This window comes from Drosophila kikkawai, chromosome 2L (genome assembly GCF_030179895.1).
Source record: "Drosophila kikkawai strain 14028-0561.14 chromosome 2L, DkikHiC1v2, whole genome shotgun sequence".
NCBI lineage: Eukaryota > Metazoa > Arthropoda > Insecta > Diptera > Drosophilidae > Drosophila > Drosophila kikkawai.
Window position 1 is genome coordinate 24,440,324 of NC_091728.1, and position 25,366 is coordinate 24,465,689.

General features: G+C 38.6%; 1 protein-coding gene and 1 long non-coding RNA gene across 2 annotated transcripts in view; one reads left to right on the top strand and one right to left on the bottom strand.

Moving 5' to 3' along the window:
• Positions 1-25,366, bottom strand: part of LOC108078519 (uncharacterized) — a 54,529-nt gene that overhangs the window by 23,576 nt on the left and 5,587 nt on the right. The window contains exon 2 of the mRNA XM_017172424.1: positions 2,403-2,455. The gene's annotated coding sequence lies outside the window, so the exon portion shown is untranslated. The remainder of the gene's footprint in view (positions 1-2,402; positions 2,456-25,366) is intronic.
• On the top strand, positions 989-6,778 carry LOC138927973 (uncharacterized). Its single transcript, XR_011444445.1, has 4 exons — positions 989-1,256; positions 1,652-1,786; positions 5,587-6,170; positions 6,708-6,778. It is a non-coding gene; the product is annotated as an uncharacterized lncRNA (long non-coding RNA).

Here is a 25,366-nt window from a genome sequence, read left to right on the forward strand (position 1 = left end):
AATTATTGAGGCTGCATAACCGCATTAAGTAGCTTTCAGTGTCGCTGTCGTTCGTTTTGATGGAGCTTTCCCATCACTCATCGCCGTGGCGTGGCAATCTCGCGGGGCCTGCCCAGGTGAAATGAATAAATGGGAGCTAATCCCTTAAATTTCCAGCAAAACAAATATATATCCATGGCCAATTTAAGGCCAATTAATCGGCAAATTGTTTGACTCGCACTCGGAGGAAAGCATGCAACAGAAAATTTGCATTGCGATGCAACAGAAACCAATTTCAATTTGCAAACTCTGCGTTGGGCAAACAGAATAAATGAAAGAGAAGAGTGGAAAGAAGGGGAGGAAAAACTCTGAGAAAAGCGGGAAGGGGAGGTGAAAAGTCTCTGGGGGAATCCGCCGCCTCCTGCGACTGAAATTTTCCCGCACAGCGTCCATCCAGTCAATTAAGTTATTTTCCACTTTGAGCCTGGTCAGGTGCCATTGCCAGTGTGCCCAAAAATATATTCCCCAAGGCATGCAAATTGGTAAATAATAGAGCGAAAAATACATTTTCGGTAATTTAGATGGATTGCATTGAAAATTGCGAAAAAGTACATGTTTATTAATTTAGAAAATAAGAGAAGACTATTCAAAATTCGGACACTTCCTTTTTGGTCCCAATCAAGTGATATTAGAATGCCCAGGGGCAAAGTTTTTGACATTCTACACATTCCAAAAATAAAAATTTATCTTTAAAATAATGAAAAATAATATGAAATTAAGAAGTTTAGCTTAAATAACTATTTTAATTCTACTTTTAAAATATTAGTGTGCCCCGAGACAATTTTTTAATTTTGATCATTTTTAAATTGATTTAAATCATAAAAGATTAATTTTATTTTAAATGAAAATGTAAACAAAATCAATACATTTAATCATATCATTCTGTAAGTTCACAATTTAAGAAAAATAGTGTGACCAGAAGCAAGAATAACAAAGGCAGTATATAGCACTTATATGTCACACCCTTGGCAAGTTTTTAGGTTATACCACAAAAAACATGTTTTATTTTCACTAAAATCACATTGCAAAAAAGAAGCTTTAATGGCCAATAGTTATGTCAAAAAATTAGCGAATTCTACTCTATCAGGGCCACACTGTAGCGCAAAGTTTCGGCCCCGACCTGCAGGAATTTTCCATTAATTTCAACTTAATTACGCTGGCAGCAGAAACAGAAGCCGCAGCTGGCTCAAGCTGCACATGCCACTCAGGCATTGAAGGTATGTGGGTATATTAATTTTTGGGATGCCATCGCCTAGCCACCGTCCCAGCTCTGGCTTCTCTCGCAGCGCAACGCAACGAAGTATGCAACGAAAAAATGCGAATTACGCATAATTGCCGAGCTCAACTCAAAGAGATACAGAGAGAAAAAAAAAATTGAGCAGATATGGGAAGCTTGTGGATATTTATTTAGTTTATTTATTAAGTATTCTGAAGAAGGTCAAGGATACCAAGGGGAAACATAGATATATCCCAAGTTATTCGTTAAGAACACTTTTTGTTAAAGCCCTTTAAAATCTTTAAACTTTTTAGACATTTAAGATCTGAGATTACACAAAACAAATTAAGCTTCAACCGATATAAACATATTATTTTTTCTCCATGCATGAAAAAGAAAAGCGAAAAAGAGAAGCCACAAGCCGCAGCGTTGGAAAAAGTGAAAGATAAATTGCTTGCCCACGCCCACATAAGCGTTGCTACAAGGCCAAGTCAAAGGACGAGGAGAATGAGTGCCACCAGGGGGTGAAAGGTGAGAGGGATGGTTCCGGTGGGGCGGACATCTACAAGACACTTTTGCCGCCGCCCGGCTGACACTGGCTGCTGGTTTCGTTCTGTGGCAAGTGGCAAGTGGCATGCCTCCCGGCCAAAATTAATCGCCTTTGGCGCACAATGTGAAACGACGAAATTTGTCTTTTGTGCATTTACATTTAACGCCATTTAAGCGAACGTAGAGCGGCAGTAGTCAGTAGTGAATACCGAACGAAGATTGATGAAAGGTATCGTGCTAAGCTGGCAATACACAGATATTCTGCACCTCAGTCCCTGCTAATTGTGGCAACGAGAAACTGTCAAATCACCCGATCATGACATGCAGCGACGAGGAGACTTCCTCTCCAGCCTAACTCTAGCCCCAGCCACAGCACAATCGAGCAATCAAGTCGCAAAAATCCCGGACAACAAATGGGGTTTTGTTTCATCATCGCCACAGCAGGCCAACTAATTGACATACGTCAATTGGCCAAAACGGAATTAATGAAGAGCCGGCCAAGTGGGTGTGTGAGTGGCAAAAAAAAAAAAAAAAAACACTGAATTATTTCAGTCAATTACCGCGTGGCAATCAATAAATATAGAAAAACAAAACTTACCATAATTCAAACAGCCGGCAAATGCACTAAAAAAGGAGAATTCCTCGGTGAACCTGCAAGGTAATATAAAAAAAAGTATTATTAAAAACTGCATAATTTACATATTATTTGCATTCTAATTAAGACTTAATAAGGGCAAAAACTATACTTTTTAATACAAATTTTCATATTTATATTAATTTTTTTGTTTATCGCATAATGACACGAGCGATTGAGATTTAATAAGAGAAAATGGTTCACTAAAAGTATTACTCATTGTCTTTGTTCTTGATTGTTGCTGATTACTGAGTTATTTGTACAACTACTATTTACTTAAATGATTAAAAACCTTTCCACTGATTGTTTAAAAACCATATTCAATGAATCATAGAGATAATAAACAGAAACTGAAAAAGGAAGTGGGCTAGACACTTTTAAAAATAAAACCATATTACTACAGTTTTTAAAAAACCCCACGAAGTTGTCCAAAATAAAACAGCCATTAAACAAATAAAAGTACACTGTATTAAACTTTAAAAAAACCCCAAAGATGTCAAGAGAATCCTAGATGAAATTTCGTAGCTTCCAAATTAGTGCGCGTCAAAGCCCCAATTAATTGTTGTTAAACTCGGGCCCTAATACAAGCCATAACTACCCTTTGGGCCACCATCAGCGGTTGACTGAACAGGGAATTTTAATTGGTTGTCTATGGGGCTGGCTGTGGGTTTAAATGCGTCCGCGAGTGTGTGTGGGTTAGCGGCTAATTAGACTCGCGACCCTCCAGCAGATCCCAGGCATGCGGTCGCCACTTAGTTCGGGGTTAAGCCTGGCCAAGTGGTCACATCTACAACCATAAATATGTGTAAGTACATTTATGTATATGAGAATAAGAGTATGCATATGAGAAGACCTCGGCAACCAAAGTGCCAGAGGGTTGCCCTGAAAGTTGTGCTACGTCTCGCGTATAGAACACATACACACACACACGCGGTCGCGTGCAAATTTAGTTAATTGTAATTGCAGTCTGCTCCTGACATAACTGCCCCCACACCCCTTTTGCCTCCTGACAGCTTGTTCCGAAGCCAGGAAGCCGTCACCGACGGCAAAAGTCAATTCATTTATCAAGTTTCAGCAACGATACGCTCGTTTTGTTGACGACAGTAGAAAGTTGTGTAATCACAAAACAAAAAAAAAAGTCAAGAAGAAAGCTGAAAAACACGCAGTTGCTGACGTCAACAACTTTAGAGAGAGAAGGAGAGAGAGGGAGAAAGAGATTTATCAACTGCTAACTACTTCCAGCGTCCAACGGAGCGTATGTGTGATATTTGTCATATTTAACAAGAGAAGAAGACTTGCTCTCTCCCTGTCTAATTAGCTTCACTAAAGGGTTTACTTGGAAAAGACAGAGAGAGAGTGTCCAGAGATGGGGTAAAACCCTATCTCATGTCCGGCAGAATGGCAGCCAAAGGATTAACACAGCCACAGCCACGTAAGCAGCTTAAGTCCTTGGCTTGGTTCAAGGCAGCCATCCCATCCAAAGGACTGGCACAAGTGACAAATTAATCAGTATATTGCGCCATACGCTGGAATCTCAATTAAGTCGCAGCCAAGTCCACTCCTGGGCTCACTTCCCAGAATCAAATCCTATTTAAGGCTTTAACAATATACCGAAGGACTTCCTCGTATGCTCGGCTGGCAAACAAAACTTTTATTACGACAGTTTTCCTTTATCGCTCGTCATAACACATACAAATATGGTGTTCATAAAGATTACAATGCAGATAAACGTTTATAAGTTAATTAAATAGTGGCTTTAACAAGTTGTTAGAAGCAAAATCATTTGAGAAACCTTATTGCTAGCCATAATATACACAACTTTGAATTACTTTCACCCAAGTTTGAGATATTTTTCGGAAAACTCTCTTGCAACTTTCTTGAATGAAAATTCTCGGACAAAAACAATGGTTTATAGTCACTAGCTATAGTATATATTTCTACTTCACAGCTTTCTTAATACTTCTCCGACACAATTCACCTCCTCTACCCTGCCTTTCCACATTTATTGAGGCGTCACCTTTAAAGAAACACTAAACTTGGCGGAGGTCCAAAGGGGATTCTGCCTTCCACGGTGCATCAATAATCAATGTCGGGGCAATAGAATCTCAATCAACTACGTGACATAAGGCAGTCAGCTCCACCTGCCGCACCTGCTGGAATCTGTAAAGAATTGCAGCGATTCAGGTTGCAATTTGAGCAGGACTCCACCCCCGCTGGAATTGAGCCTCGAAAATGAGATTTTACATCGCACATCCGAGAGATACAACGCGATTCCGCCACGCCCTTTCCTTTACACTCTTTTCCAGGCCGGAAGAAGGAGAGGTACTCGAAAGTCTAGACAAGACAGAGGCGGGGATTGTATAATATTAAAATAAACAAGAAATGTGTTTCGCCAAGGAGGCAATGTGTGTAACTGAATTACGTATACGCCATGTACGCCCGGCTGAACTTAAGTTTTTAAAGTTAACACTTAATCCAGAGAGAGAGGAAGCGAGTGGCAGAGACATGTCTCGTTGAAATTACCCAAATTAAAGGCTCACGCAAGGCTTATTAGGGCCTGTGCAATCAGCATTCATTTCACAAAATCTCAATTCCGATTATTTGGCTTCAGTTTGAGCTTTGGCTAAAGGAAGTTGCTTCTGCATTGCAGCTGACGCCATTTTCATGTCGCTGGGAAAAGCCACAAACAACACAAAAGCAACATCTTGGAACCGCACTTCCCTGCAACAGCTGCTCGCACTTGGCCAACTCACACCATCGCAGTTCACAAAAGCCCACTCATTGCACCCACCCACAACTTTGCTCAGAGCTCGCTCCCTTTCATGTGTATCCATTAAAGTGCCAATAGCAGAGGCTCTTGGCCAAGTTGTGAGAGGGCCTTTCTGATGAAAGAACTGCCATCCATGCCTTGCCTTGTGGTGGCTGTGAAAATTCCGAATATTATACTTCCTGCCAGCGGAATAGAAAGCACACTTTATTTACTTATTTCGCCAGAATTTAACGTAGTTAGAGGGCTTAAATAATTGAGGGGCTCTTTTGGAAAGCTCTATGTTCATGCTTTTGCTTTGCTTTCTTCGAAATAATTAAAGAAGTGATCTTCCTATTAAAGAAAGTTAATCATATATTAAGTTCATACTTGTACTTGCAGCAGTTTCCTAAAACGTTGTACCTCAGCAAGTATAATTGCTGACTTTTCCTCTGCACAATAGGAGACAAAAGCAACAAGATAACAGGGAAATGCACAAAGGCAGCCAAAGCTGAGCAGAAAAAGCATTTCGATGTCATTGTCATAGTCGGGCGCGCATGATTTCCGTGCTTAACATTTCCGGTTCGAAAACTACCATAAAATGGCAAAAGCAGGACCTGACTGGCGAAACAGAAGAAGGAAGTGCAGATCCTGGCTCCAGCAGAAGAGGAATATGTAATGCAAAGGAGCAGACAGATGAAACAACAGAAGCCGAATGATAGACACAAGCGGAAACGAAACTATTCTAACAAAAACAAACTTTTGCCGGAGGAAAATGAACGAGAAAAGTTGCCAGTGGCAACTTAAAGAGCGATTTATATATTTCGACGAGCTCTCCTTGAATCAAAGTGGGAACCAAGGCATCCTTAGCTTTTGCTGCAAAGTTTAAGCCACAAGGACTTGAATTCTCCTCAAAGAAACATGAAATTTATTACAAAAGGAAATGTTGATAATCAAAATAAAGACCGAGAAAAATAGCTTGGAAGGTAAGTTATAAACTTGTAGCGTTAGAAAGATAAATAAAATCAAATCAAATAATTAGAAACCCCTTGGAATTTAATGTTTCATCAAACAAATACACCATTACACTTTCATTTTGTCTTATTTTAACACAAGTTTTCACTTTACTTTTCACAATGTTTACAGTTTGCTATTTATTTTTGCCTTCCCTTCAACTTGCATATCACAATTGTACTACATAAAAATATATAAAAAAAAACAAAAATAAATACCAGCAAAAAAAGAATCGTTTAAATTGTCACCGTTTTCGGCTGATTTATAGTTGGCCAAATTAATTGAGAATAAAAGCTGAAAGCAGAAGCGAGCAAAAAGGCAGCAACTGAAATTGAGCTCTGCTCCGCGCGAAATAAAATAAAAAAATAAAAAAACACACAACCCGAAATTAATTGCACTTGTGAACTTTTGATGTTGTTGTTTGGTTTGGTTTTTCGCCGCTGCCTTTGGCCTCTCATTTGTTACAGTAAATTCAATTAAACAATGCAATCGTATAAACAAATCTACAGCCTCACGCCCCGAACCCCAACTCGATTCGCCCTCTCGCATAGTTTTTAATTGAAAAATGTGCAATTAAAACTCTCGAATGCGCAAGAGAGCCCGCACAACGGGGCGTATGAGCAATGTTCGGTATGTATAAATTATAAGTCAGAGGCAAATTAATTAAAGCACTTAATTTTCCCCTAGATTCAATTACATTACATGGCATTTAATTAAGCGCATAAATGTTCTTTTATCATCTCACTCTCTGCGAATAAAATTCGACAGGCAGGATAATCAAACAAATGGCAAGTAAATACATTTTTGTCGGCAATAGCTTTGGGATTCTGATGGCGGAGACCATAATTTGGCACATGGCGTTATAAAATATTGACGTCCAAACGAAAAGCAAGCCAGGACCTGCTGTTAAAAGTCGCAAAGCACACATATTTGCCATTCCTGTTTGTGCGGGTGTATCTATAGGATATATGTGCATATATATGCGTGTGTATCTTTGGCACATATGCGGTTAGTATGCTGTGTCGTGTTGCTTCTGCTTCTTGCCAGCTGTCCTTGCGGCGGTCGCTCTTGACAGGACGTCCATATAGCCACCCACAAGCACACACACACACACACACACACAAAAGGTGTGGTCCCTGACTCCTAACCACATCATACCGGCAGCTCATCTGCATATAGGTATAAATATCCCTATTTCTATGGGAATGTGCGTTACAAAACGAATAAACTCGGGATCATAGGAAGATATTTAAGTAACTAGCAGAACGGAACCTAAAGATGTGTTTCAGTTGAGCGAAAACAGAACAGTTTTGCTGATCAAGATTCTTTACTTTGTGTAGTCTTGGTATCCTATAGGTATCGGGTATAAAAGACCAAACAATTGTCTCGATTGCATTTAAACCTATATAAAATCCGTCTACCTTCTTGATATATAGACATGAAACGCACAGTTCTTATCACTTTATCTCCCCATACCCTCCAAAGGGTTGCTGTGTAGTTTGCTTGTCTGTTAGTTGAGCAAACAGATTTTAAGCAAATTGAAACATTTCCACGTAAATGGCTGGAAAATGCTTTACAAACTCGAACAATGCCACTGCCTTCTGTTTGTGGTCTTTGTCCGTCCTCGCTTCAAATATGTATATACGAAATATTTATACTTGAAGAAGCACGAATATTAACTAAAATATCAATTATAAACTATTCGACATTGTGAGCCTATGAATTACTTATACACAATGGAGGCATTGTTAGACCGAGTTTTGGCTTAGTTTGGAGTCGAGAAAGGCCGCACACGCAAATCAATTTTCAGAAATGTTCGTGGGAAATGGCAAGACGTAAATCAATTGCAAACATTTCATGTGGAAAATGCTCAACGGATATCGTTTGCAAATTGCATTACTTACACTCGAATTGTGGTATAAATGACAGTTGACAACAACAGCAATGACAGTCGCCGAAGCTAAATCCATTTATTAAGCACAAAAATATGAAATGAAAGGGTAAATCGAATAAAGGTCAATTATTACAGTATCATTGCAACAGGTTTGAGTTGGCAATTTAATTAAATTGGAGAAAATATAAGCCTTCTTCGGGGGGGACGGGTCAAGTGGCTGGAATAAATTGTAAACGAAATGCTTAGCTTGGATAATTTGAAGCTTTCATTACCGCATTAAGCCCCCTAATTAGATACGATTTATAAGGAGCTTAATAGTTTAACTAAAATAATTCAGTTTCAATCACTATTATTACCTTGATCTGGACAGTTGTAAGCCAAATGCAAATTGAATGTTATATTTATGCAAACTAAACTATATATATACACCGCCTTACCCAGCTGGCAATACGTAATACATGCATGAAGTGTTCACAAAAGGGCTAGCGAAGGTGCAGAAGCTTACCTGAAATGAGTCAAGAGAAAAATGTGTTTTGGTTAGTAAACTGTTTAAAAAGAAGTAAGCATACATATGGCTAGAAGCAGAGTCATTTCCAGGGAAAGTGTGGGTGACAAGTCACATTAGCAGAAGCAGAAATAGCTAAAGCAAACAGCAACTCTGATTGATGTTGATGCAATTGCAATCCGGTCGCAAATGGAAACACTTGAGCTGATCGCCTGAGTTGCGCAAACTGCCGCACAAATTGTGAGTGATTACGGTCTCGGAGCTGAGTTCGTTTCTTCTGAGTTCAGTCTAGTTGAGAGTTTCGGGGTTTCGGGTGTAGTAGTAGCAATTTACAGAATTAATGACTGGCGGCTCATCAGGCGAAAGATAAATATGGAAAATGAATTGCTTTCCGCCCAATCTCCTTCTCCATTTCCATATCCCCAGCATCAACAATAATATTGTATCGTAAAATCACAGCAAAAAAGTTGCAATAATAAACAGAAATTTCCACTGAACCGGACATTTTTCAGCATGTGGTGGCTGCTGGCCAAGTAAACAGTTTTCATTTAACACAATTGACATTAAATTCAAACTCGAATGGGATTTTAAGAACACGGATTAACTGTTTTTCGACCACATTAATAATTCAGTTGCGGCTTTGTTCAGAACAATGTTTACTGATTCCTGGTTTGCAGATATTTTAATGATTTAATATTTATTTGGCTTCACCGCTTTGTGATTCAATTTTTGCATTTGTAATGTGCATACATTTTTTTTATGTTATCAGATGTTTTCATATATTGACTATGAGGAAATTAAGCCTTTATTTTGGGTTCTTAAATTTGTTTTTGATTTATTTTTCATCATTTAAATCTTTAACCTACCAGAACTTGAATAAATTATTATAAAATATTTATATTTATTTATAAATCAGTTTTAAAACTACCTTTTCTCAGAAACCAGAAACAGAATAAATACAATTTTCTCAAGACCATAAGAACAAAATAAGTAAACAATAAACAAAATAAACTGCTTAAATGCTTCGTAAATTGTATTTACTCTTGAAATGATTCATGGCATTAAAATTCTTGTTCCGCAACTGATATTTTCCTTATCCAACATGCATTTATTTGCGTTTTCTCGTTAATTTTTTTGAACGTGTGTTTTTTCCATAAATAATTCAACAATTTACGCTTATTTCTGGGTTTTAGTGGGTGCCACAGCATTTGCGGGCACATCATCGATTAATGTTTAAGAATTTACAATTTTGGCTGCTGGCCAAAGCGGAAAGACTTTGTTTGGGTGCTGATTACGAAAAAAAAAAGAAAAAAATATGCCGCCACAAATGGGGAATTGTAAAATTCAAGCAAAAATAAACAAATAAATTAGTACAACAAAAAATGTGCTACATTCCGACCAAGTGATTTCGAGGTCTTCTCTGTTAAATCGCAACCTCAGCCCGGTTTTTCATTTCTGATTTGCCAACCATTTTAGCTTTGACCAAGTTACGCACGGCAAACGGACTAAAAATACATTTGTGATTGTTTGGACGACTGCAATTGCAGTGCCCAATATGGCATATAGATATAGATGTATATATAAATATATGCATCTATCGAAAACCTCGATGGCAGCATAAACAAAATGCAATTTGCAAAGGCCCAGCGACAAGTCTCGACTCAATTATTGTGCAATTGACGCCCCAATGGGCGTTCAATGCAATTCATTCCCCTGCAGTTTGCACACTTTGTTCGCTATTCGTTTTTGTTGGTCTGTAAATTATTTTCTGTTCCTAATTGAGTTATTGTCTACTTGAGCTGCATGCCGAATGCAACGGTGCAGCATTGAATTATTAATTGTCTGACGAGTGTTGCCCAATGGATATTGCACCCTTGGAAAAATAGAATTTCCAGCGATTTCAGCTAAAAGTTCACTGGATCGTGAATCGGATTGGGCAACAAAGGAGTAGCTATGCCGAAAACTGAATCACCAATCCAGAACAAAGACCTAAAATCGCATATAATCGCTGAATGAATCACTTGACGATCATCGCAGTCAATCAACGATAAAAACATCATTGTCTGGAAACAGTTGGGAAAACACAGTGATAAAATCATGTTCCTATATAGATTAACGACCTTTTTTTTATAGACCTCAAAAGATAAGGAGCTGCCATCGGTTGGCAATTAAAATAGAAGACCCTTTTGCAAAAACACTCCACAAAATCAAAGTTATTGTCAGCTTGATAACTTATTTTACTTGTCAACTATTTGTTCTGGTTATAAAATGATGATGGGGCATATTGTTTTACAACCAGTTTCGCTTGATAACTTATTTAGTTTGTATGCATTTGCTTTGGTTATTAAATTAAAGTTGATAAGAAATGTGGTTCTATAAGTCTGTAAACAAACTTGTTTTAAACTTATTCCAGAACAGAAACTATTTTATGAGTTTTAAAAGTAACGGAAAAGCTTCTAGAATAATTATCTTAAGTGCAGCCTTGAAATTAAATCATTATTGTATGACATTTCACTGTACTCTGCCCTAAACCACAATCTGGTTTGGAACTCCCAAAATATAATATCGTTAAAATAGAAAGTCATTTGGCTGCTGCTTGGTTGTAAAGTCTATGAGTTAGTAGCACATTTCGACAGACATCTGAAAGAGACCCAATATAGTAGTATATTGAATCTTTCTATCTGGAAGTGACTCAGCTGAAAATGCTTTAATGTTCGTGTTTGTTATGCTGTTTGATGGCCTTCTCCTTCCCCTCGTAACCCCCAAAATCCTCGGGCAATCGCCACCACCCTATGGAGCTACGTCTAGACTTACGCAACACGACGATTCGCTTCGATGACTTCATTAGCGAGGCGGCTTGTAAAATAAATTTAAATTACACACGAAAAACTGGCAAAATCAAAAGGCGAAAAAAGAAACAACACACAACAATCGCCAGGCATTGTGCCCAAAGTGTGTGCTGTGATTGGCATACAAATAAATAAATAAAAAACAACAACAAATGTCTAAATTTATTCCAACATTCAAGTTCAAAGTCAGGGGCAGCCTCTCTCCCACGAATACAAAGATTTATAAGCACTGCAGCTTGCTTGATATTATTTTTATGTATTTGAAATATTTAATTGACTTCAAAGGGAAAGTTGTGTTTAATTTTTGTCACTGGTCTCGGGTGGGAAAAATAATATGTCAAAGAGAAATAAAGTCAAAGGAACTGGACAAAGTTCCCGAAATGTTCTTTCTTTGTTAATTAGAGATACAAGTCTTGAACCTAGAGAGGAGTATGATTTTTAAATTTAACGAAAGCTTAGGCTCAAGAGCTTCCCATTCTCCTGGCCCTTTACGGGCTTCCCACTCCTCATTAACCCATTATCCCCAGCTTATCTAAAGTGAATGCAGTGCATTCAACCCCCAAGAGCAAGTGCAAGTACGCAGCTCCGAAAGTTTATTCCTTTATGGCCAACAACTCTTATCAATTTGCGTGTCCAAGTGGAGAATGAAAATTAAATATGGTATAAAGACCCGCCACAGATGGACTTTCTGGCCATTAAAAATTACCCAAAGTGGGGTAAATGCATATTAACATAGTAATGACCCAAGACTAGAAAAATAAATTGATGCTTAGTTGTTGTCTATTGTGCATATATGCAAAGTTGGCTTTACAATTTGGTTATTATGCGCATTTAGGGGGCGGGTAAGGCCGCTTCTAGTGTCAATATTTGTGCAACTATTCAGACATAAATAAAAAACTTCAAATTTCATGGCCCATTCAATGTGTGTATTTAACAATACAGTGCGTCACGAATGTAAAAATCTAAAATTGACTAAGACTTTTGAAAACTCTAAAAGCAGAAGTCATTTTTTCAATTGCTTTCCTATTTACATTTTTGGTTTATTATTTTGTATGTATGTATTTTATTTTTTATATTTTTTGCTTAACTATGAATGTGGTAAGGCATTGATTAGAATATTTCGACAGGGCTTTTGCGTGATATTCATCTAAAATTCCGGACACGCGTCTTGCCCAACTCAAAACTACCTCCCTTTAGTTTCCTTCAAGCAGCCACCTACTTTCTATATGCACAGAAAGAAAAACAAACCTATATAATATATAATTTTTTAATAATAATAATAATAATTTCGATCTCTATAAAACCTGATAATGAAATTACTTAAATCTCAGTCATAACAATGCGGGTAAAACGTGACTAATTAAAGTATATGTATTTTTTATTATTATTATCCCAAATTTCTTTCCGTGTACAGATCACAAACAACTGTCTGGGTAAAAAAATATTATTTGCGCCTCGAAAACTGTCAACAGATTTGTAAAATTTTTTGTAATGTGCTCTGGGGTGAGTGGGGTGCTCCGTCGAGTGGGGTCATTGCGTCGTTGCACTCGAGGCATTGAATTGTTTATGATCCGTGCGGCACCCCACGACACCCCCACTCTCATCCCTCTGTGTTCTTTTCGGATTTTGGAAAGCACATTTACGACGGGCCACAAAATCCGTTACAGTTCCGCCTGATTGAGGCGCAGTTGAGTTGTTTTTTTGGGGAGAGAAGAGGAGGCAGGCGCATCTTAACGATCGCCTCGCCTAACCGCAAAAATTGAGTTAAATGTTTTGCATTTCGCGAAATGTAATTGCACAAGCAAAGGGGCGAAGGTCAGCAGGGGGCGAGGGGAGGGCCAGTGAATACAGTCATAAACACTGAGAAAAATTATTTTAGAGGAAGTATTATAAATAACCTGGGGAAATATATAAATTACAATACGTCTAAAGATCTTATTTATTTCATATTTCTATCGAACTATTCTTTAGTAAAAATTTTATTTTATTAATTTTTATTATTTATTTCAAGTGCACGGCACAAATTCCTACACATTTTATGAGCACGCGCCCGTCAGACCGGCTCTCGAGCATTTATTTGCTCATCCGCTCCGTCGGCCATTCAGTCATTCACTCGTTCAGACAGTCAGTCATTCAGACAGTCAGTCATTCAGTCATTCAGTCTTACCGGCATTCAGACTTTCGGGCATTCAGCGTGGCAGTCATAAGTCAGAGTACTCGGGCAGTCGGGTTCAGCTGGGGAGGAGCCGCTTCCTTGTGCAAAAATAACGAAAACAGAGGCAACTGTAACAATAACGGACACCGCAAGTCCCATAAAGTGCATTCACCCAAGGAAAAACCTGCCACCGCACCCGGGGAAATGTGAAAAGGCGGTGGGGGTGGGGAACAGCGCGAAACGATGAGGATGCTGCTGCGGCAAGGAGTACAAAAAACCAAACCCGCTCTCACGTGCAGAGACCAAAACAAAAGAGTCCACCAGCACAAGCACACACAAAGGAAATGCCGAGAAAAAAGCGTTTTGTTTTCTGGCTTGCTTCACTTCATTGCATTCTCCTCCTCAAGTAAAAGAAAGGAGAAAGGCCAGAAAGGGCGGGCGGAGGGGAAGAGTTTATGGCAGCAATTGAAGTCACAGCCAGGGGCAAAAACTTACAAAATACAAATGAAACCGGAGCTGGAAATACCCTAATTATTGTGGTTATAAGCCTGAGGTTAGAAAATTTCCATTGAGAGAGCTTATGATGTATTTATGATAGCTTGAGACCTATTTTTAGAACATTAACTACGTGGTTCTTGGACAGAGGAATGCCATTTCCATTTCGGAAAACCTGTTTGTTGTAATATTTCCATTTAAATTTCCTTACTGGATTAAAAGGCCCGTTCAAAGCAGCCACAAAAATGTTTCGTATAGTGCAACAAAGAAGCGAAACCGAATAAAAATTTCATCCAGACAAAAGCTAAAGTTGTGTGTGGGAATTCCAGGAGCAAAAAAGGGAATGGAATCAAGGAGGAGGAGAGCCATGTGGCAGTTTGGCAAAAGTTTATGGGCAAACTTGTTAAGCAAACAGAAACCAGAGACCCCTCCGTTTTCTCCCGATCTTAAAACAGAGGGGACCAGGCTCCCAGAGATAAGCGCGTTAAAAAGTTCCCCGGAAACGGTTCCAAACGGGGATATTTGAGGAGAAAGGAAAGGAGATCCTGGCTGCCAGCTGTTTAATTAGTTGCACTCACCCCATCCCACGGGCTGCAGGCTCAGCTCGATGGTTTTGCCTAATAAACTTTGGCCACTGCCAGCCTCACACCCAGCCCTCCCCTTTTGAGACCTTCATAAGACGACCCTTCCCACCTACATTTTCCCCATTTTCCAATTTCACTCGCGCTGCACTTTACGAGCGCATCCATGAAATATTTAAAAAGCTTTGTGTAACAAGATTTGTTTATGCCGGCCGCGATCTCAGCACCGAAGTAGCGGAAGTGAAGGAAGGGGCACTGAAAGTACACTGAGAAAAATACCTCAAAGAATATAGACTATTAATTATTTGAAATATTGAAACATCTTTAATATTAAATATTTTTATTCTCTGGAATATTTCATTTGAATTGCAAGAGATTATGGGATTTCACAAGAATGAGAAACCAGTTGCTTTTAAGTATTTCATTAATAATTCAATTGTGAAGCCTAAGAAACTTTATAGATTCTATATTTATGGGAAAATTATAAGCGAAAAAGATTATTTAGACTTAAACTGTAATTAATTAATATGGTTTCTAACAATAAATTAGCAATTTGAATTGAATTAAAGGTTACCTTAAAGGTCGTCTTGGCTATTTTGGAATTCTAACAATATAGGGAATATTTAATAGTTTAAAAATTATGAAAATCTCAAAAGATGTTTTCGAGAGTGCAGTCCAAAGACTAAACGGCGGGAGCGGGATATTATGCTGATAGCTGGGAGGCAGCTAAAAGTTTCTTCTTTCGGGTATGTCGAGCACAATGTTGTTTGGCCCGAGCACATAATTGCATATTTATAACTCCGACAAGGCGACGTCGCAGCAGGCAGCAAATTAAGCGCAGCCCGGGGAACGCTTGCCCGTGGACTCTGTCTCCGGCTCCGGCTCAGCCGCTCCTCCTCAGCAGCGCCATTGTGTGCAGCAATTAATGAAGCATTTCTGTTGACTCCGCTCCATGGCGAAGGGGTTAGCGAAGGGCCTGGTGACGGGGGAAGGCTGCCTCGGCAGTGTGAAAGGGCGAGGGGAATGACGTTGACTTTTGGCAAAAGCCAATTGAATAACCATGAGTGTCGGCCTCGCTGGAGACTTGGCCCTTTGAAACAGGTCTAAGTTGCAAATTGATTTAGAGTTTGGATGGGCGACGGCGGAGTGAGGTTCGTAGGTTTCCAAGTTAAGCTGAATAATATATATATTTAACAAGGGATTTCTAGGAATATTGATTGGTGAAAATAAATTTTTAGATGTATTTTAAATTTAGAAACATTTCTTAATTTTCCGGTGTAGGTTCAATATTGCAAACACATTAAAGAACATGTTGAAAGTTAAAATAAGTTCTATTATTCTCCAATTTCAACAGTATGTATGTATATCGATAAGAAAAGCTTTACATGATATATCGATAAATATAGAACTTATCGTTTAAATATTGAAAAATAATCGAAATATTATGTTAACATGTATATTTATTTCCAACAATAATCCATGTTTAGCATTATACGAACGATCCTATATACCAAACACATTATGGGACCCATAACACAACGATAAACATAAATTTTCCATCCATGTTTAAAATAAGACTTTCTTAATTTAGCACAAATTTACATGACTTAATAATTTTACAGATTCAATTGTTTATGCTAATAAAACTATCGATTTACACATCGGCTTCACTTCAAATATCGATACAGATTCTATAAACTTAAATTTTCCGTCACTATATATTTCATTATTTGTTAAGGAATGCACTGTTATTGTGTTTTGGTTAATTATTCTCAAAAATGTACATTATTTGTTCATTTTAATTGTTTTTTCTATTAAACATTTAATTTATATACATGACATATTCCCCTTAATTTCATTTGGCGCGACTCTCTCTCTCTCTCTCTCTCTCTTTTAATTTATCCAACTCGCAGCACAAATGCACAAAGTAATACAATTAAATATTTTATCGTTGAAGCCAAAATAAATTAACTTTTTTGTATAATCGTGATTTGCATCTTCAATTATGGCTCTGAACAATGTTAAGAGCTCAAATCGTGTAAATATGTTTCAATAATACTGCGATTCAATTGTTTTTATTGAACTGAAATATAAATCGCAATGATAAAAGTGGGCGAGAAAATTAACAACAAAGTATGTGTATAAATTAAAAAGGCTTTGGAGAGCCATTAGTGAATTTATTCAAAATGCCCCACTAATAGAATAGAAATAAATGGTAATAATCCCACTGAGTGTGGAGGAGTGGAAAATTTATTGAAGGATTTTTGACATGCTACACAGAGCTTGTAATAATTATGCAAATTACTCGATGCGATGCAATTTGAGCAGTTCATTAGAGTTGCAAACGAGTTGCAGCTGAGAATTGAATAAATAACTCGAGAGTGTAGGACTCTACGGAATGAATGATACGTCAATGGGAAATTTTTGATTATTTTTCAAAGCACAGACACTCGAGTTTATAATTAATTGAAACCAACTGGTGCTGTTATTGAAAGTAATCGTTTCTTTTTTTTTATTATAAACTTGTGACCCTGACCTTAAGCTCAATGCATGTTTCGGTCAGTTCCGTTCCTCTTTAGCTATCAGTTTTTATTATTATTATTTCTTATCAGCACATCCCAGTTCCAATGTCAAAGACAAAATGCACGCGTACTTCGTTGTGTTCTTAAGTTTAAATCGTAATTTATAATCAGTAATTCAAGGAAAGAATCCTGAACTTGCTCATATTCGAGCTTGTACTAAAGACTCTCTGTTTTAAAAACAAGATTTAAGAATACAAATATAATTCAACCTTGAATTGGGCTCTTAACTATCCGATAGAATAGTCATTACTGCCTTAATTGCACATTTTTAGGAAGTCATTGCAGCGATCATCTTTAATAGGGTTCTAAATTCTGATCATAGACTTTGGAGATGAAGTAGCATTAATCACATATTTCACTTCATAATTGCCGGGTACGATGCTTTATTGAAATTAAGAATCTGCAGATAAATGGAATATAAAGTGCTGTCCACATAACGAATCCCACTTCCTTGTTTTCGTGGCAATAAATTGCACCTCCCTCTTAAAAGAGTACCGCGTAAGGCAAGGCCCTTAAAAGCGGATTTCATCCGGACTGAGAAGGTTTATGGGAGAGACCTGTATAATAAGCGGGGAAGCAGAGGGTGAGCGAAGTGCGTGCTTATGAAAATATTTACAGCATCTGGGCAATGGCATGAGGAGAGCAATAAAGCTGAAAACGGAGGAGGAGTTCGGTTCAACCCGCGGTGGGGACTACACAAAAAAAAGTCAAGAAAGGCTGCAATAAAGAAAAAAGGAAGGCGGGGCCAAGCGGGCCCACACAACTGCAACTGAGAGTCGGTTTGCTTGGTTAGGCAGGAAAAACGTGATGCGAGTGAAAGCCAAGTAAGCCAAGGAAACGGCTTTCTTTTCGCCAGCAGATACAAGATACTCGGTACACACGCACACATTCACTTTCGGCCACAAACACAAAAAGTTGGCCAAGTGCCGCAAAAATGCATTTGTTTGAATTTGCGCCGAGAAACGAAACTAAACGAAATTGTGAAATGTGAAATGTAAAATGAGAAATGGGAAATGAGGAATGGCCGGGCTGCCTCTGTCGGTTCGTCCGTCCGAATGTGGGTCATAAGCCCAATGCCAGTAGCAGTCCAAATAACAGTAACAGACTCTTTTTCTGGCCAGGCCAACACGACACGTCCGAATGGTGAAATGTGTGCGGTAAACGCAAGAAATATGATGATAAATGGACGGCAATTGGCAGTCACTTTTGTTCAACTTCTTCCGACCGAGAGGAGTTCTGGGGAGGAGCAGAAGGTCAGTTAAAACCTTAGCTTAATGGAACTGCAGGCAGATCGTTAAGGTACAGTATATATAAAAAACAAACAAGGATAGGTATATCAATGTCGATATTTCCTATGTCGATATTTTCTATCTAAACTTAATTTTTTTTATGGAAATAAATGAATAAGAAAATGCCGAAAGGGAAACTGTCCATTTCATTGTATGTATATCGATAAGAAAACGTTTAAACCGAAGATTGTTGTATCCATACACACTTTAAAGATATAAAGGGTTTGTATATCGATTAGTAAACACCGTTATTTGGTATCGATAATATTTGCATTATAAAAGAAACATGTGTCTGCACATCATTTAGATACAGTATCCACGGACTCTTTAAAGGGAAATGTCCGATATTACATACGTAAATCGATAAGGAAATTCTTTAATATTTGTTATAAAAATATTAAATATATAAATATATAAATAACAAAAAGATCACTATACCTTAACCACATATTTAAATAAAATAAATGGTTGTTAAGCAATCATTTAAATTAGACTATATTATATGCATAAGTAATATAACAAAATAATAATAATATCTAAATTAAAAACATTGACACAACTTCCGTGCAAGCTGGCGTAACTTTATAAATATTCAACTACTAGAAGTGTATAAAATACAGATTTTTAGCTTCATAATATCTGACAGGCTGATATATCAATAACTGTTGATTAAAATTCATTAAAATCAGTGCTATAAGTATTACTTATGCAATCAAAATGTAAGAAAACATCGCTTTCAGTACACTTATTATTTTATTTATTTATTTATTTTATTTATTTATTAAGAATAGCAAATATCTGCCATTTTGAATCCATATCCTTACCTCAGACCGGATAAGGAGTGTTTTTTAATGATATGCTCCGACTCACATCAGGTGGTCAGAGGCAAGGATAGGTGTCTTAAAATATTATTTTTGTTAAAGTCTAATGACATTTCAAAATATAAAAGAGAGTACATGTCGTTGTAAAGCGAACATAAAACGCGAAAAGGATCGTGTGCCTCGAAATTAGTTTTACAAATATCCAAAGCTATAGGCCGAAAGTAACGTGATGGCCTAGAAGGAACTGAAAAGCGTATTTGCTTAAGAAGATTACTGGAAAAAATATATCCATTTATTAATTTATGCAGGAACATCACGCCATGGCAGGTACGACGATCCTTAAGAGAGGGCAGGTCCAGAAGGCGTAGTCTGTCGGCATACGGAGGAAGGTGGCGATGAGGGTCCCAGTCTAAACCCCGAAGAGCGAACAAAAGGAATTGTTTCTGTACCGATTCGATAAGATCCTGATACTTTGCATATTGAGGGGACCATACGCACGAACAATATTCGAGTATGGGCCGAACCAGGGATATATATAAAAGTTTTGTAGTGTAGGGATCATCGAATTCCTTAGACCATCGTTTTACGAAAGCAAAAACTCCCTTTGCTTTACCAACAATTATACCGATGTGATCGGTGAAGCTCAAGTTGTGGGTAAATAGAACACCAAGATCCGTTACAGAGTGGATACGTTCAAGAACACTCGTGCCTAAGGAATAGTTAGCCTGGAAACAATTTCTGCGGTAAAACGACATGTATTTACATTTGGAGTTGTTGAGAAACAATAAATTGTGAGTGCACCAGGACATCATGTTGTTTAAATCAGCTTGCAAGAGCTGAGCAGAGTCAGGATTCACAAGAGGCAAACATAGTTTTACGTCATCAGCATACATCAAGACGTAAGAGTGGAGAATAACTTGGGGCAGATCATTTATAAAAATGCCAAATAGAAGAGGACCGAGGTGGCTCCCTTGAGGAACGCCAGAAGTCACGTGAACAAGGTTTGAGAATGAACCCTTGAATGCAACTCTTTGAGTACGGTTCGACAAATATGTAGAAATCCACTTGATCAACGTAACCGGAAAACCCAACAGACAAAGTTTCTTCAGCAGTAATTGATGATTCACCGAATCGAAAGCTTTGCTGAAATCTGTAAAGATAACATCGGTTTGGGTGTTATTTTTAAATGCGTTTCTAATGACAGCAACGAACTCAAGGAGATTTGTAGACGTTGATTTACGTTTCATGAAGCCATGCTGTGAGGGGGACATTATTGAGCTACATTGGTGCTGAAGCTGAGTAGTAATTAGAAATTCGAATAATTTGGGAATCGCACTAAGTTTTGCAATACCTCTATAGTGCTCAATATTAGATTTACTGCCCTTTTTGTGAAGCGGAATGATAAACGATTCTTTCCAAACTTTGGGGAAAAACGAATGCTGAAGTGATAACTGAAAAAGTCTAGACAATGGTCTACATAATGAGCTGGCACAATTTCTCAGAACACAGCTAGGTACAAGATCTGGACCAGAGGAAAAGGAAAGTTTGATTGTTCTAAGATTATGAAGAACATCATCTTCGCTGATTACAGGCATAAAAATGCAATTGGAATGCGGGAGTGGAAAAGAATACTCTGAGTTATTATCGAAATTAGTTTGTGAGTATGTAGTCTGGAAGAACTTTGCGAACAGGTTCGCGATATCAGGCTCATTGGAAGCGGAGGCATTATCGAAATGAAGACATGAAGGAAATTGTTGAGATTTCCGTTTCGAGTTTACAAAAGCGTAAAATTGCTTCGGGTTAGCCTGAAACTCAATTTTGCACCGATTTAAGTGGTTTCTGTAGCATTCAGAATTGTGTGCTAGGAAATTTGTACGAGCAGTTAAATATCTCGAATGGTCGACTTGAAGACCAGATTTGCTATACTTTTTAAACAGTCTGGATTTCAGATTTTTTAGATATGAAAGCCGACGAGAAAACCAAGGGGGCTTATGAGAAACTTCTGGTGAGGGAAATGAAGGGACATACATGTCGAAAACTGAGTACATTATTTCATAGAAACGCTTAACGATGTCTGAGGGATCCTCTGTGGAGTTCAAGAAAGTCCAATCCGTTAAGGATAAGTGGTGGTTCATTTCTGTAAACTTAGCTTTTCGAAAGCAACGAAACGTTGCAGGCTCAGCTTCCGGACACAATAATAATGGTGTGGAGGCTTCGAGGGTTAGCTCCAAAGTGGGATGATAAGCGTCCTCAGGACTAGAAAGAGGGTCAATTCTAGTGACGTAGGCATTGGCAAACTCAGAGACAAAGATGAGGTCTAAGACGTTATTACTGCAGTTTCTAACAAAATTTAATTGTCCCAATGAATGGTCAATGAGACCATGAATTAAATCGTGGGGTGAGGTGGGAACAAGAACATTTGAATCAGGTAAGGGCATCCAGGAAATGGAGGGTAGATTAAAATCACCCGTGACGATAAGGTGGTCATTAATACCAAGGGAAGAATGAATTTCTTGAATTAAGGATAAATGCTGCATATAAATATCAGTGTCAGACCTAGGTGGAATATACGAGCATGAAACGTAGATAGAATAATCGTAAACCTGGATGCGAACCGCCACAAACTCTATATCAGTGTCAGTTTTAGAAATGATATTGGAAACCAGATCGGATTTAACCGCAATGAGAACACCACCGCCTGTCCGTATAGGACGATCACGTCTAAAGATGGCATAGTTCCCTGAAAAAATCTCAGAGTCAGACACAGAGGAGTTGAGCCATGTTTCTGTAAAGACAATAACATTGGCATCGAAAGAGACACTATTGACGTGCAGCCTACTGAGCTTGCCAAGTAAACTACGAACATTCTGATAGTGAAGAACAAAAGAGTCTATTAGTTTTTTGGAGGCCTAGTTGAGGGAGTTTGAAGCCCGCGAGCACGAGGAGTACTTTTGTGTTCGAATTCATGAACAATTGCATGCTTAGGCCACACAGAAGGATCAAGAGCCTTAGAAAATAGTTGGTCAGAAATTGTAATTTTAAACGAAGATATATCACGTCTTTCCTTAAAATTGAATTTGGAGACACTAAATTCAGTAACAGAAACATTCAATTTGCTGCTCAAGTGGGTCTTAACGTCGCCCTCAGAAGCATCTGGATTGAGGCGGGAAACAAATATCTGTTTTTTCGGAGCAACACCAGCCAAAGGCACCGGTCCGCGTTTGGCAACGCCAGAAATTGTCGACTGTTGGGGGCCGCTTCTGGTAACGGCCGGCACCGAGATAGTGACCACCGGGGGAGCCACTGGGTTGGGATTTGACACCACCGACGCGTCGTTGATGGCAGCAGCACGCGACGTGGATGCCTGATCGGTGTAGACAGGCTGCTGAACCGGGAGCATGGTGGCTTCGCCCCCTCCGAGAATGGGGACTGGTGCAGCAACTTCAGCAGAGGCAGCAGCGTGCAACGTGGACGCCTGGACAACGTTGACAGGCTGCTGATCCAACGGCCTGACAAGATCTTCAACCATAGAAGTTGTGATCGATGATGCATCATCCCCAGAGCCGTTATCCACGGCTGCAGGCTTGGCACGTGGGGTGAACTGCATAAGGGGGCATTCAGGGTCTGGAAGAGATAAGAACTTTTCAGACAGGTTGCTCTTGTTTTTGTTTACGGGGTCACTTAGCAGTTTAAGCGACTTGAAATGGTGTTCCGCCTTCTGGAAGCGAGTTGACAACTCCTTAAAGCCGGCCGCCAACGACTGAAACTCCAGGTGAGTCTGCCTCATGAAGACCCGCATATCGGATTTGATATGCAGGCAGCTCGGGCACGTCCAGTCCAATCCAGGATTTTCGCGAATGCGGTCGGTGATACGCGATCCATTTTGCCCCAGATCGGCGCATCCAATGTGGGCGATATTATCACAGAGCCAGCAGTAGACAGTGACATGCCGCGAAGAAATTTTTTGGCCGTTCGGGCACTTAGGGAAACAACACGTAGCCATTATTGGAATAAAAAAATACTTTATCCAAGTAAATTACGAATTGGATTAATTTATTTGCGCGACGAGATGGCCGATCAAAACAAATTATACAATTGTTTTTTGAAAAAAAAAAAAATTGTTTAAGTTTCGCGGCGAACAGACCGATCAAAACAGAAAGCGAAGAGCGCACAAATAAAAGCTTTTATCTAAGCGCCAAAAAATAAGAAATTTGTGTTATTGATTTAGCTAGCGCCAACAACAAATACAAGGCGATGCAGCGATAAGCGGTAAACACAATGCACAAGAATAGGAAGGCAAGGCAATTGTAAAATCGAAATTGTTTTACGACGATAAAGTCACAGACTTTATTTACAAAGGACCGGTTGTTTATTGATTATGAAGTTCACGGAAACACCGACCACTTGCCAAAAATTTGGGTTTTGATAAATAGGATTTCACTAAGAAAACTTTGAATAAATGTAGAGCGATATAAAGCACGTCCAACTCAAAGCTTGGCGAAACGCTAATGATGATCGTCGACCATCTCTACCTCGAGGTAGGGCAATGGCGCGAACAATGTGATAAACGTTAAATTATGACCCGAGCTGATATGACGATAAGATTTATTATCCGTTGTTGTTTAAACGGTAAACATATATGCATTCAGGTGAAAGAACATTAACCTTTAACCCGACTTTTTAACCTATGCAAATTCCGCTGCAAACAAATATTTCTACGCCACCTAAATTATGCCTGAAGCTAAGTTCGCCGGTCAATAAGGAAGCGCTGGCAATGCAAACGGAATACCCGACTCAACTGGAATGAAATGTGAGATATGGGAGATCGCGGAGCAGACGAGGAGCAGAACAGGTTAGCAGCCACAGCCGCATAATTACCTGCATAGTACAGATGGATGAGGAAATAAGTAATGACTTGTGCTGGATAAGTCTTAGATAATAACAAGAAGTTATTAAAAAGTCGGCCATAAAGTTGTTCTTCATTAGCGTGAAATAATGAGTGAGACGGGAACTAGTTCTGCATGCAAAGAGGTCTTATCTTTTCTTAAAGTTTTTTATTTTACAACCGCATTCAATAGTGCCCATTTCCGGCAGGTGACCTTCGCTTCGTCTGATAATGGAGGGCTCGCAAAGTATTACAGCATTTTTGATTAGCGAGACAATAATCATTTGGCCCCTCACCGCTCTAATCGCTGCCGTCACACGTTCCCATTATCAGCCCCCTTAACTTGCTGGACCCTGGGAATTATAATGCCTACATCTGCGAATGAATACAGAGACGTCATGTAAGTCGCGCTAATAGAAAAAAACACAAACCAACAGAAAAGTGCAATAAATTATAACACCCACACGGGTTAACGATCGTGGGGGTCACGGGGGTACCGCGGCAACCAACAGGCGTTGCAATTATACAATTAGCACAACAAGGGTGCAACAGGGATAGAGCGATGCCGACAGAGACAAACAAATGCAAGAATATATTTGCAATAATGAAAATAATTAGAAATTCAAATTCAATAAACGTAAAATGGCAAAACAATAAATAAAAGGCAAAGCAAAAACTAAACAAAAAAACCAATACGATAAATAGAAAAACTCATAAATAATCGGGCAGAACTTTTATATATTTGCATAGATTAAAAAGTAATATTTTTAACTGTGAGGGTGTGTGAGTCAGAATTATATATATTCCTACATAGATCAGAATGGAAGCGAATAAAAAAATAAAGAATCTATGAAACATGTGTACATACATTTGAGATAAAACACAACCATTGCTAAAACAATTGGCATCTAGTTTTCAACTCATGTGATCTTCGTCTATTGCCCAGCAAAAACAATTGGGAAAGCTTAACAATACACTCATATTTTCTAAAATAAACCATGTATACATATATCTAGGAAAATAATAGTTATAGTTACTTTGTAAGTTAATGCACCATATAATTTTGTGTTAACTTGTAAATAAAATATACTTAACGTTGACCCTTTGTTTAC